Below are 14,754 nucleotides of genomic sequence, written 5' to 3' on the forward strand. Positions count from 1 at the left end.
ACGAAGGTATTAATGGATACAAAATTACGTAGTATGAACTACATAACAATGTAACACAATATAAATTTATGGGTCGCATTGTAATATTTCCTTTAAAGAAAGCTTATACTTGTTCATTAACCTACCTATTGTATTCGCTGTAGCGTTCTTTACAAAGCATTCTACATATTTTTTCTCATAGCTTTTATTAATTGACATATTTAAATAAACCTATATCAACTAGTATTACGTGTCCTATAAAGGACGTGACAAAAACTGATGCTATCGTTATAGCAGTTATGTTCTAACGAAACCTTAAAGCAGCACAACAACATTCTTCCACTATTCTACAATACTTCCACTATTTACAAATATTGAATACAATTCTTGAGTTACTCATAGCTATTAATCTAGGAATAAACAAAGATCATTCTTCAAAGCAATTATGTCACCGACCTGTGAGTTCATGAGACGTTAAAGGATGAAATTCAGAACCCACTTAAGGTTCAAAGTAGGTCCTTCAATAATCAGGATACGCATAAATGAATAGGGTAAAATCCTGAATGATTAATGCCTACTTGAGATGGGTAAAAGTGACAAATTACGTGGAAAGATTTGGTCGCAAGTACGTGATTGGGAACGTACGCAACGTTCGATTTTCGGTCAACGAGTCCCAATGGACATTGGCGGTCTAATGCTAGTAGTTTATGCCGATCAATTGGACCGACGCGACCCAATGTAACTAATGTATCTCATACGTTATGTTATTTAATTAATATAAAACTCGGTTATATTTTTTAAATGATTCTTGTCTGCTTTTTTGACTGTAAAAATAGTTCTAAATATGAGTTTTCCTCCTATGAAAAGGTACAAATTGGCACCAGCGATGCTACCTTATATATCATCGTGGTTTTTGTGGGTGATAATTTTAGAGAAGTGTTGGCCTAGTGGCTTCAGGGTGCGACTCTCATACCTGGGGTCATAGGTTCGATCCCCGACTGTGTACTAATGGATTTTCTGTATATCATTTTATTTAAAAAAAAAATGATTATGGAACAGATACAGAAATCTGAAGCCAAAACCTAAAAGATTGTAGCGCCATTGGTATGTAAATGTATATATTTAAGGGTCTTTAACGGTGTGAAAAATTAAATAAACATTTATAGAAATAATATTACATCTGGATTAAATAAGCCACAAAACACACACACAAATGAGCATAGAATTTTAAATGCTTATAAAATTAATAGTGCAGTACTTTGTGTACTAAAGCAAATGAGAGACTAGAAATACTAAAACTTATATCAATACAACTGCTGCCTGACCAAATCAAAAGCTTAACTCTTTTCAAATTGCCTACTCCTCGCAATAGTCTATTACCTCATGCAACTAGACGTAACCGCCCTCGTTCGAAGTTTAAATACGTGAGAACTCCTCTAGTGCAAGGTTCGCGGATCGAATGCTGACCCACAAGTCTATAATAACTAGAATTACATCCGAGCCTCCTTGGGGCACTCATTGTGATTTGTCATTCATTCACCCCCTGGACCGTTGAATTGTACCGCATTCACGTGTGCTATTGTTTATTTTGGCATTGCGTCAATCACAATTGTATGGCTGTGTTTATAATAACCTTAATAAGAGATTGTTATTGCTGCAATTGTTTCGGATTGCTTTTAATTAGTTCAACTAATTACATTAGTGAGTTACGCACTGAAAATATTTATAACTTGTTCATTTGTATTATATTTATCGAATTCGATTTGTATGAACTCCAATGATAATTCTGAAAGTCGTAACTTTTGAATGCTTGGAAATATTTCAACTGTGTGATTCAAAACTTAAATCCCTACAACAAAATACAAAACTATGTATAATAAAACTTGAGTGCATCATGTGGCCTTACTAACAAGCTATCACTTGCAGGTATCCCATGTTGAGATAGGATTTACGTTAGCGTAGTAGGAGATGGCCAAATATATGTCGGTACATTTGTTTGGGCTTAATGATCTAAATATAGCACGTGTCGACTGCTACCAAGAGCCAACTCGTCAGAACTTTGGTATTTTCCATATTTTTTTGTACGGATCAGAGTCCTGGTCAATTTGTGCAGCGGACCGGAAAAAGATAGAGGCATTCGAGATGTGGTGTATGAGGAGAATGTTGCAAATACCATGAACTGCAAACAGAACCAATAAGTCCATCATCAAACAACTAAAAACACTAAAAGACTGTCGACTATCATTTACAAACGGGTAGCTACTTTAAGCATATTGCCAGGAGAGAACCAAATAGTCTCGACAAGCTGGTACTGGTAGGGAGGAGTGATGGCAGGAGAAGTCGTGGTCGATCGTCTACCAGTTGGTCTGACCAAATAAAAATAATTATGAGTCTCACCATCCCTAATGCACTGAGACAAGCTGATGATAGAGTGGAGACAGCAAGTCGATGTATCACTTAGAGCTTTTCAATAAAAGCCCTTCAGTAATAAAGTTTGCGATAAAGATAATTTTCGCCCGTATTATTTTTGTTCTCCAATTACAACTACTGTTTCTAACTGATATAATAATTATACTTTCACTTATATTCTTTTATCAATAAAGCTTATCAAAGCAATAGTTATTAAAGGTAAATGACCGTTAATACGTGTATGGTTTAGCACGTAGGCTTCTGTAGCCATAGAAGGTCGATGATCTACCTCAATATACATGTCACGCGAGTGTTAACATGTTCTGTATTGAAATTATTTATTCGTATACAAATATAATAATAATAAAGTCCGTTTAATTTCCATTATAAGTAAACGTAATAATAATCATGACTAAAATGATAATATACAGCTTTTTTATTTATTTTAGAGAACAGGGGGAAAACGGGCAGGAGGCTCACCTGATGTTAAGTGATACAGCCGCCCATGGACAGTCTCAATGCCAGAGGGCTCGCGTGTGCGCTGCCGGCCTAAAAAGCTTAGCTTAGATTTTTTAGATTTTGTACATTATTTTTATCTTATTATCCTATATCTTAGCTACCTTCAGTAGATACCGTCGATCGGAACCCCTTCACGGGATTACCCGTGAAGGAGGCCTTTAGGCCTGTCTATGGCTTTGTTTCTTTTGGAATACAAAAGCTTACCAAAATTACTAGACTCGTACCTGTAAAAAGAATAAAAAATTAATGTCACAAACTTTATAGGCTTACAGTAATTTTTAAAAAATAGTATCAGTTTCTAGAATTGGTGTGAATAACAAGAATACAAAAAAATATAATAGAAAACTATTTCTTTGATTGTTTACACATAAATGGTTTGACCTCTGCTGAAACGGTCTAAAATCATATAACTGAGCAATTATCTCATAAAAATAATTTACTAACAAAACTTCTTTAAAATCACAGAGAAAGATTACAGCTTAACTCGATATTGTGTAAGAGATATAAATCCTTCCTTTTAACAGTGTCTAAGCTAAGGTCACTGCACTACAGCCTCTACCAACTTTATGGTGTTTTATCAAGGTCCCGTTGAAAGTACATCAGTTTTATTGCGCACGTTTCCGTTGTAGTGATTTTGGGACAGCGGTACTTTTAACTTTACAATTGATTAAACACCAAAATTTTACTAAAACAAATGCACGTCAAATTGCATACCTCCGGGTTTTTATAAGTCTGAACCGTCAGTAAATCCTACCGATAGGGTTAGAGTAGTTGATTTTAACATATAGGAGTAATAGTTCGCGCTACGGCTCGTTCCTGGATATCACCCAAAGATTTCTAGGCGGATATTGCTCGCGTTATTGTTAATATTATTTTCCTTTCCACTTATTTGACTTTCCAGTGACTTTCCAGACTTTCCACCACATAATGGTCACTTTTAGGTATAAAGATTCACTAGGTGGTCACGAAACGTTTTACTATACTTGGGAAAAAAAATCCGTGGGGGGGGGATCAATAATCTCAAAAAGTTGCGTGACGTAATACTTGAACGCTCCCTAAGCGTATACTAAGATACTAGTTTTTCGTCTTATAAAGCCAATTATATTGTGTTGTACTTCAAAGTCATAATTTTCTGATAGCGACAAGATAAGTTAACAGTAGTACAATGTACATAGTTTTTTCTTCAACATATTAAGTTGTCGTTTGTTTAATGTTTTATTCCAGTTTTCTTTTTTTATCTATTCGTGCACTTAATTGACTATTTTTGTCTGTTTCGTATATTTTGTTGATCAATATAATCTGGTTTGCCTTTGTAATATGGATTTGTGTAGCTGTAAGATTACTTATAAATAAATAAGGTAAACAAGAAGGAACAAATACACTTGTTAAGGTTGATTTGCAAACGCTTTTATTTTTTATAAAAAGTTTTCATAATTTACACTAATTAATATGTTTAAAGTTCAGTATAATACATCTGTAACATTAATAATTAAATATTTACTAAGTTGTAAATATTTTCCTTTGATGTCTCCATGTATGATTATTTTCGGCACCCTTCTAGCTATACATAGAACACAATTAGAAGACACCATATGTCTCTCTCTGTGATGGAGAATCTAAAGTATCTAATTTGAACAAATTGATCATCAATACTGTAGAAGGCTGTACACTCATTGTTATTTGAGAGGCAGACGGCATTATATGACTTTCGTTGGAAAGAACGAATGACGCATAATAATTTTGTTAGAAACATTGCATTTACATTTTAATGACTATAACTTAATACTTGTGCTGCGACTGTTCAAAAATTGTCTATTGGAAAATGTTTACTGTACAAAAAGGAAAAAAATATAGTTTTATTACCTGAATGTTAGTCACAATTTACAAATATATGCTTATAAATCACACTATCATTGTATGATTTAGCAACAGCACTGTCTCTTTTCATAACAACATAAGACAATAGTATATAAAACAATGTAATAACAAAGATGAAGTTCTAAGGAATGAGAGTTAGCTAGCTTGTAACAATCACAATTTACTGTAACTATTCATTCACTTTAATTTCTGCAGTAAAATATACTAAGAGCACCAGCAAGCAGTGTTGGCCTTGTGGCTTCAGCATGGGACTCTTATCCCTAAAGTCATAGGTTCGAACCCCAGCTGTGCACCAATAAGTTTTCTATGTGCACATTTAACACTTGCTCGTACATTGAAGGAAAACATCGTGTAGAAACCTGCATGTTTTAGACCCTAAAAGTCGATGGCGTGTGTCAGACACAGAATGCTGATTACCTACCTACTAAAAAAACAAATGATATCGTAACAGATACAGAAGTCGGAGACTCAGAATCTGTTTTTTAGATATGCTAAAATAAGTATATTATTTTGCTTGCTTTTAGGGATTTATTAAATAAAACACATCTTAACACCACAAAGGTTTTGTTAATTGCCTACGTTCCGTAAATATATATTTTATAGCCCATACCCGTTTTGGATATACATATTACGATCATCTATAAATCCCACATAAACTACGATTTTATTACGAGATGATGGACTGGATTAACTAATTGTAGTCTGGAACGTTAATTGAGCTCACTCTGCCCTTTGAGCGTTCAATCACTTTACGTTGAACATTTAATCAGCCATGATTACTGCTTTTGAGTGTTAAAGAACCGCTAAGTACTAAGCATTTCTGGCTTGATTACGTAGAAATGTCTAAAATCCGATATTCGAGCATTTCATTTCAGCGTCAAGTTTCATTTAGAACGACAGTACACTCCCGTATAAGTAAACGCATCACTTTGTCAATGATTTAAGATTCTGAAGTGTATAGAACCTAGCACATAACACTTTGATTTATTAAAATCACTTCACTGTAAACGAGCGTAAATCAAATGAAACATAAAATATACAGGTCAAACACAACCCGCCAGGAGTCACCTAAGTGGACTCAAGCAAAACTATACACTACAGAACATTCAAAGCTTAGCGATTAAAAAGAGTGGCGAAGAATTTCTTGCCAGTTCTTCTTGCCCGCTCTACGCCTTTGACTTGCGAACTGGTAGTGAATGTAAATTTAGAATTAATTTAACTTCTTTTCTTACGTTCACTTGTACTTGTTTACCTATATGGATGTTATTTTGAGTTTGAGTAATAACAAAAAGTAGATACAACAAAGGTAATTGTCTCAGCCCCATGAGAATTTCAAGACTAATAAAACTACTTGAACATTAAATTACCTTCAATGTTTGACACACATCGATTCCCAAAAGATCACGATGCGTGACGCACAAGCCATTGGCCTCCCGATAATACATTACTCGGCGAAGCTTTAAGCTATTTTCGTTGTGTTAACATTACGTTAATTACAGTGATAAAGCATATCCGAAGCAACTCAATTCATACCAATAACGACTTGTTTGATGTTCAAATGACAGTTGATGGAAGACGAGTTACCATTGACAATTTACCAAGGGTTATAAAAAGTAATAATAAAGATACTAATCAACATTCCATAATATAGAAAAGAGCCATAAATCAACAACAAATAATCACAGATGTCACTGAAACATTTGAGCGTATTTGCGTGGCTGCGTGCGGACAAATAGCAATTAGATAGCATAATAGGCATATACGAGATTGGAGCTCACATTTTGTTTACGGTTTACGTAAACGATTTTAGATACGCCTTCAATTCCATTTTCCTAACATAAAATACACTTTAGCATTACGGTGGCTCATAAAGATTGTCTTGATAATAGTAATCAATTCAATGACGTGGATGAAGTTTACACGCTAAGGGTCAACAACAAAGCCTTGAGAATAATTTCATGATTTTTGCCACTGACGTAACGAGACATTGGTTTACTAGAATTGAAACTAAAAAATACTTAGTTATAATGTTATGTGATTTAGCAAAATTTGCTATTGATAACATATAATCAGAAACGTTGCGGATTCAATGCAAGTCATCGTAATAAGTGGCAGTTGAACAATATGTTTATATACTTACAGCTTAAATGTCATAAGCGTTTGAAAACTAGTACCCTCCCAGAACAAAATTTTGCAATAATCCGAGGTAATTATTAACACATTCAACATTACTTTGAGATTATGCCATATTTAATGAGCCGTACAGAATCAACCGACGGCATATAAACCTTGACTGTTCTGTAGCATTGGCCTGCCTTATACAAATTTGATCAAGCCTAGATACAGGATAGCTTATCTATGATGTTTGTGTCGCAACTGGTAGTACAGAGAAATCTCTGATCTCTTTGCCGTGACATCGTTTGCGATTACATAATGGATTTTGAAATCCTTTTATACAAATTAATTTGGACCTATGCATAGAACTAATGCGCCCTATAAAAGTATATTTTAGATTATCAGTTATTACTTATCATCATCTGTTCTACACAATACATATCGTGCAGTTGAATAAACAACGACATACCTTTAAAAATTTGATAGCACAATACACTACGGTCGTATAGCGTTTCCCGTAGGAGTCCAAAATTTAAGCTTTTCTTTACATGGCGATACGACTTAAATATTGATGACAGATGAATGGTAGCAGCTTAAGGTCACTGAACTTTGATCCGATTGTTAAATGCACATATCTAAGACGTAATTACAAATGCGTACAATGCACGAGAGAAAGAATGTCGATGAATAAAACATGACGGAAATGTCTCTGGAAACAAATGATAGCCATGATTGACAGAAGACAATGCAAACCATAAAAGTTACACAACTGAAACACAATTACGCAATAAAAACCGCGAAATAATAGGACTATTATACAGTAAAGAATAAGCTGAAAATATAACTTCAGAGAACTAACTTTGTAATTTTCATGACTATAAAGTATCTATAAAGTATCTCGTGAATAATCATTTTCATACCTTATAATACTTACGAAATTTTGGGTCAAGAATAGTAAATCACGTTAACTTTATAAGGCTATCGTTACGTATATAATTCAGCATTGACAGAGAAACGAAGTTAATTCAATAGAGAAAAACCATGGCTTTAACTCATTCAAAGTAAATAATAAGATAAAAATAAATAGGGCAAGTGAAATTGTGTCAAGTGCTATGACGAAAAAGGGAAATATTTGTGGAGGTCAATTCTTCTGTTTCACATTTTAACGAGAGCAAACATTTTTTTAATTTCTATATTTTAATAACGACTAAAGCAAAGCTACACTAATACATTGAACGCAATCACGAATTTCACAACCAACAAAGAACGATTGGAAAGCATAAATAAAATTTATTACATAGATACTGAATGAAGTCATGAGTGACCATAAATCGATGTTAACAGATACTGGGTCAGTGTCCTGGTAATACGCGAACAATCTCACAACAATAAAGCAAATTAATGTCATTGCTTCCTTTAAAATACAATTGTATCAAATATGGAAGAGAAAAGAGTAACATCACATTTATTTATTAACAGCTCAATGGCCAAACTTAGACTAAAAACAATAAAATACAATTAAGATTTACAAAATTTACAGTACAGGGTAGCATTACCCTCTTATCCCCTCCAGGTACACTCTGAAACCACAGTATACCACCCCCATAAGCTTCCCAAACAGGTCGCTCTCCGGTGAAGAGTCGAGAAACCCATTAAGCAGTGAGAGTTTATAAAACAAAGATGAACTGCTAGCCGTACTGAAGACATGTAATTACAATATTTAATTATAGTTGGACACATAAGTTTTGCTCCGTTGAACTTTATAACTGGTTTAACAGCAGATGTTTTACAAGTTTTTCAATTATTTTATTATCTATGAAATCTTTATATGCAGAAAACGAGTAACGATTAAAAACAATCAGTCTAACATAAGATAAATCACACGAATTGATTTTTATTGATGGTACCGGTTAAATACTCTTAAATATCTAAAGCACATTGTCTTAGAGTTAAAGTTTTTTGGATTTCACAGAAAGAATTGCAGAAGTTAATTGAATAGAGCAATTGCGTTCGCAAAAAAACTAAATTTGAAAGTGATACAATAACTCTTGTTATAATTATTATGACGTTAAATGAAAGTTTGATATAACCAGCTCACGCTCTCTGATCTGATGAATGTCTGTGCGAATCGGAAGCATTGTTAGTTGAGAAAGTAATACTTATTGTAGATATTAAATATCAGACAAAAATGCACGCCTTTCTTTTTAGAATTGTCTTAATTACAACTAGAACGACGACAGCAAAGTAATAATGAGCTCTTTATTTAGCTTTGTAAGTTTCCAGGAACCAACTACAGAGACCAAAGACTCTGATTATTTTATCAAACTTTAAAAACATGTTCGGACTTGTCATTTGTAATCGCCATACAGGAAATCATTTTGTATAAACTATAAACAATTGAATATGGCTCTTGCTTACGCCAAGTTTAAAATAATCTCAATAAATATGCGTCTCAAACATAAACTCTCCCCTAAATCCGTCCATTGTTGAATTTGTAGATGGAAACGATTCGAAATTGGTAACCCCTCAAATTGTAGGCATTTGCTGTCCCGTTTTCTCATAGCGTTCTGCCACCCTTCTTTCACGTCGTGGGATAATTAAATATTTATGTCATCACAGACCGATGCTATAAATATCCTCAATTAATACACATAACTTATAATTGCGTTAATACATAATTAATAATTACTTTGGTAGATCAGAAAACCGAGATAATCTATCACAATGCACAGTTGTTTTCCTACTTTAATAATTAATTATTATTAATACTATAATTAACATACCTGTTATTCCGATACTAAGATATATGTAGCATAGCGTCAATCAAAATAAACATATAACCACATATATTATGACTAATTGATACACAACGGAATCGTTTACATTAACTATCTACAGAAAAACGTCACCAATTTACTGCTAAACACAAACACTTATTCAGACGATATGGTACGAGACGCAGACATATTATAGACACTTCATAGGAAGACAAAGCTCGAGAGCGGAAAAGCTTTTGTTTGGATGCAGCGACGTGCGACACCGGAGACAGTTAAATCGAGACTGCATCAATTGAGGGCTACTTGAGGTGCGGGGGGATCTCAGTAGGGGGCGCGTCAGTTGACTGGCCTGGAGTCGAAGCCAGCTTGTGGCTCTTGATGTGATAACGAATGTACACAAAGCTTACGATATCATAATACATTGACACGTAGCAACTAAAGGTGGGAACTGACCAAAGTTACGATGTGTAATGTAGCATTCGCATCGAGCGTGTAACGCATCGTGCATGTTACGCTGTGTATTAAAATCGGCGTAACATGCTCGTCAAACGTCTGTGCTCCGCTTTCGCCGCCAGTGTTCACGAGATGGCCGACAGCGAGGACGCGTTGGTATCTTTGATTCTACTTAATTATTGTTTCATCCAAATTAAGAAGAAGAAAAAACGTTACTGGATATCAAACTTATTTAAAAACAGAGGCGTATGTGGTGGTTTGTCATTGATAGCAACTTTGAAAAACCAAATGATTTCTGGACAGTATAAAAACTTTGTACGCATGTCTCCGATCGATTTTGAAGAACTGTTGAATTTATTTGCTCTGCATGAGCTGGGTTCCACAACACTTCCTCTTTTCTTCCATTTTATAGAAAAATACAGAGATTTTTCTTTGTTCCACTCCATGTTTTATTGAATAATTGCTTGACGTGTGATTACTCGCGACGCGCGTGCGCTCGGGACGACTTTTGACAAAGAGCGTACTGACCGAACCGCGTAACACTCAAAGGATTCGCCAAAAAACCGACAGCCGGGTGGAGCACTCAAAGCGAGCAACGACTGGCTCGTTGCTCGCTGATTTCCCCGTAACACGACGTACTAACTGCACGAATGCTCGCTGTGTAACATTACATTACATGTTACATTACACCTCGTAACGTTGGTCAGTTCCCACCTTAAGAGTAGTACCTTTTCCGAAAAGATAAAACTAACGGAGTACAGTTACGCATTTGCTTTTTCTAGGACAAAATATAATAATAAAAGCGACAGGGATGTTATAAGAACCTTAAATACAACCATTAATAATAAGGCGATATAATATTTTTTCTGGATTAAATACCAGTTCCTACAAAGCATTGACTCGTGCCAACGTAAACATAACATGTTTTTGTTACGCGTTATAACAATTAAGCGTATGTTTCCCGTTAGCAAGCCAAGATTACTTGTAATGAATTCTTAATACTTTCTAATAATAATAGTATTAATTCATAATTACACTACCATATAACATGTCCGATAAGTGTGCCGTTTAAATAAAACCCAGAATACAGTTAGCTATAAACAAGTGTTGTAACCAACAGAGCAGCTCTAAGCTAGTACAATTTTTTTTTAATTCAAGTAATTTGTGCAATTGGAACCAAAAACAAGTAAGTGCTTACACAAAAGAAAGCCAAGGTCTCTCTCGCTGTCCTGTTTCTTCGAATTCATGACTGCTGACTCATAATTTAATAAAAAAATTAAACTATACATACATGTAAATTTAGTAGAATTCTAAGCGATTGATTTGTCTTTATTTTAAATAGGTTATTCATTCTGAATGCTACATATATGTGTGACCAAAGGATTATGGTATTAAAAAGTGTAAATATTGCTTTACTTCAATGCATGATTGTATTTTTTTATAAGTAGTGCCAAAAAAAGATAACCCAACTATCAAAGCCGTACTCTCGCGTAACGAACAACTTGTAAACGTAGAATTATGTCTCATGTGATTACTGATTTCCTCTAGTAAATAATGCAACATTTGATATTTAAAAGTGACACTTAATTAGATAAATATAGAAATTAAGTAGGATAAATCACTCAACAGTATTTAGAGCCATTAAGGATCATCTGTTTGTAAAAACATCTGACGCAGATGGAGTGAACTGCAATAAATTAAACGAGACACATTTGAAAATAGAGAAATAAACCTATTTGTTTTTACAATTTCGTATTCGAAACACTTGTTTAGAAATTGACAATAAGAATACCCTGCTGTGACTTAAGGAACCTCGGTACCGACAAAGTGAAGTAATAAAAACATGCAAGGACCACGCCCGGGTGCCACAAACGTGCCGATCTTTTCGCCCGAATTCATTTTCTGGTGACACTTGGTAAGCAAACATAAAGGGAATTTACTATCAATCGGCGTGTGGGGTATTGTTTTTTAGACGAGTCGAAATTGCACTATGCTAACAAGTATTTTATTAAAATGTATGAAAGGTAAAGAAACTTTCAATATTTATGAACCTTCTGGTTTTTTGGAATCAGTTAAAAGTATATAATGACTTCTTAAAATAAGAAACACAACAAATCAAATATTTGATACATCATTTAAAGAAAAAACTTTTTAACCGGATTAAAGTTATGTACCTATTATTATAAATTTACGATTATTTAACATAATTTTAAATTTATCCGACGTTTCGCGTGCTTTACAGCGTGCGTGGTCACGGTGACTGAAGACAAAAGGTGTTGGATGTCAAAAAGTATCACAACTGTAGAGAAAGTTGCATTATCTGTATTTATTTCCCCGGAGTTGGTATCGACTAAAAGATGGAGGGTTTTGGCAAAAATGGCTCACGGTGTCCTCTATTTTCGCGGATTGTCAAAAAAACGTCGGATAAATTTAAAATTATGTTAAATAATTGTAAATTTATAATAATACATAACTTTAATCCGGTTAAAAAGTTTTTTCTTTAAATGTGTAAAGGTTATGTCAATCAAAGACAATACTATTTGATACATCATATTAATTTTTCAATGAACAGTGTGTGATCGTAATGAAATTCAGACAATATCCCATATAGTAATTTTGTTCAATTAATTCTAGTTAATTGGACGTATATTTAAAATGCAGTTTACCTTTAATAACAGTTAACACCGTTATAAAGATAGCACGTGCCATCTCCCCCAAGTTATGCAGGCCGAAGCCCTAGTGGCAGATGTTAAGACATTTAAGCAGTACGCAACTGGCAAAGAATTACTTTTCGTATACACCATATGGTATAATTTCTTTAAACTCAAACATGAGGCTTTTATTAAAAATAACTTTTGGGCTAAGGGAGCGTTCAAGTATTACGTCACGCAATTTTTGGAGATTCTTGACACCCCCCTCCCCCATATAACGTGCCGTAACGTTTTCTGTACCCAATAGTAAAACGTTTCGTGACCACCCAGTTACTTTATACCTTAAAGTTACGATTATGTGGTGTAAAGTACTGGAAAGTCGAAAATAATTAATTAACAATAACGGGTAATTCAATCCCTACCCCCCAAATTCGTTACGTAATACTAGAACGCTCCCTAAACTATTTGTCTAGAAAGTTACGATAAGTAGTAGTTATCAAATTATTTAAGTCATTTGACAAAGAATAACTTTACAACAGAATTACTTAATATCATTAAATTTTGACTGTTTTGAAGAAATTTACTCGATTTACCAAGCCAATAGTTAGGGTCCTAAAATACTCCACTGAAAGAATTTAAAATACCAGCTGTTAGTGAGCAGGCGGCTGATATCCATCAGGTGAGTAACTTGCCTTTTCCTCTGCCCTTTAAATGAGACAGTTATGTATCCCTCTTAAGAATTACTAACATTTTTTTTGAAGTATGGTATGTCATTTGTAGGTTCTAAAACAAGGTGTATGCATAAAATACACGAATATATGACATCACAAATTTAAAACACATACACATGAATTTCATTAGAAAATTAAACAAGCAACTAAAATAACTAAAACTAAATGAAAGCTTAAACCTCATTAAGAGCATAATAAATAAAGTTACAGTAAGTTCGAAGACTTGTAAAATATATCAAATATCAATATTTTCATCAATGTTAGTAATCAAGTTGTAAGAGTGAGACAGCCTATTCACTGGACCATTAAAACATTTATTTGTGTTACAGACAATTCTTACCGTTATGCAACAATTATTATTTTGGTAAATAGGAGCGATAGTTCCTATTCATATAGGACGTATATATCCTTCGTGTATAGTTACGCGTCCATATTTTTACTAGAGATATAAATACTAGCAGACTCGGCCAAGCGTTGCTGTGGCTAAGGTTTTTGTTATATTACATAGTAGTAAACTATTCAAGAGAAACGGCAGGAGAACACTAATCCACCATGCTTTTATGGTGGTTATGCCATTAATTTGTAGCTAATATGTGAAACGTTAGTACTTTCAACACAGCGCCATCTGATAGAATTGTGACTATAAAATAATAAACAAATATTTTGCAATGGTATAAATTGAGATGTAAGCTATCCTATCTTTTAAGTTGGATCAAACTACACACGGTGAGCAAATTTGATTGATATCGGTTCGGTAGTTTAGGAGTCCATAGCGGACAAACAACGTGTCACGTAATTTATATATATTAAGATTTAGACGTGTATATCTTAAATAAAAAAACGTTTTAAGTAAAAGTATTTGCTTCTTTTTTGTATTTAAATAGTTTTACCGTTAAGAGCATATTCAAACTGATTTAGTAGGAAGAAATTTTACTAAAGTGAAAGACTACCTTCGTCTTCAGAATAGTTTTGGCTGAATGCGAGCGTTTTCAAAGCGTAACTTCAAAATTATTTGCTAAAATCTTGGATTCAAATCTAGATATGAAACTAAGGATTACATCATACAAATAATATGAATGCGAAATTGAGCTACGCTTTCACGTTAACCCTTGGGTATTTTTATACAATTTAAGAACATACTTATGTTTCAACACAGCCAAAGTCAATGGCTAAGAGCAGAGTTGGCAACCCTAAGGTTCGAACCACGGCTGTGCACCAATGGACTTTACTTTCTATATGCGG

The 14,754-nt window shown here is 34.0% G+C and overlaps 1 protein-coding gene across 3 annotated transcripts in view; it reads right to left on the reverse strand.

Moving 5' to 3' along the window:
- The window catches only part of LOC125048993 (tyrosine-protein kinase Src64B), a 72,044-nt gene that overhangs the window by 43,020 nt on the left and 14,270 nt on the right, over positions 1 to 14,754 (reverse strand). The window contains exon 1 of one of the 3 annotated variants that reach the window (XM_047647989.1): positions 9,684 to 9,962. The exons of 1 other annotated variant lie outside the window; for it this stretch is intronic. The gene's annotated coding sequence lies outside the window, so the exon portion shown is untranslated. Of the gene's footprint in view, positions 1 to 9,683; positions 9,963 to 14,754 lie in introns of those variants that run through there. One more of the 3 variants, XM_047647987.1, reaches the window with a different exon arrangement.

Source organism: Pieris napi, chromosome 4 (genome assembly GCF_905475465.1).
Source record: "Pieris napi chromosome 4, ilPieNapi1.2, whole genome shotgun sequence".
NCBI classification, from domain to species: Eukaryota; Metazoa; Arthropoda; class Insecta; order Lepidoptera; family Pieridae; genus Pieris; species Pieris napi.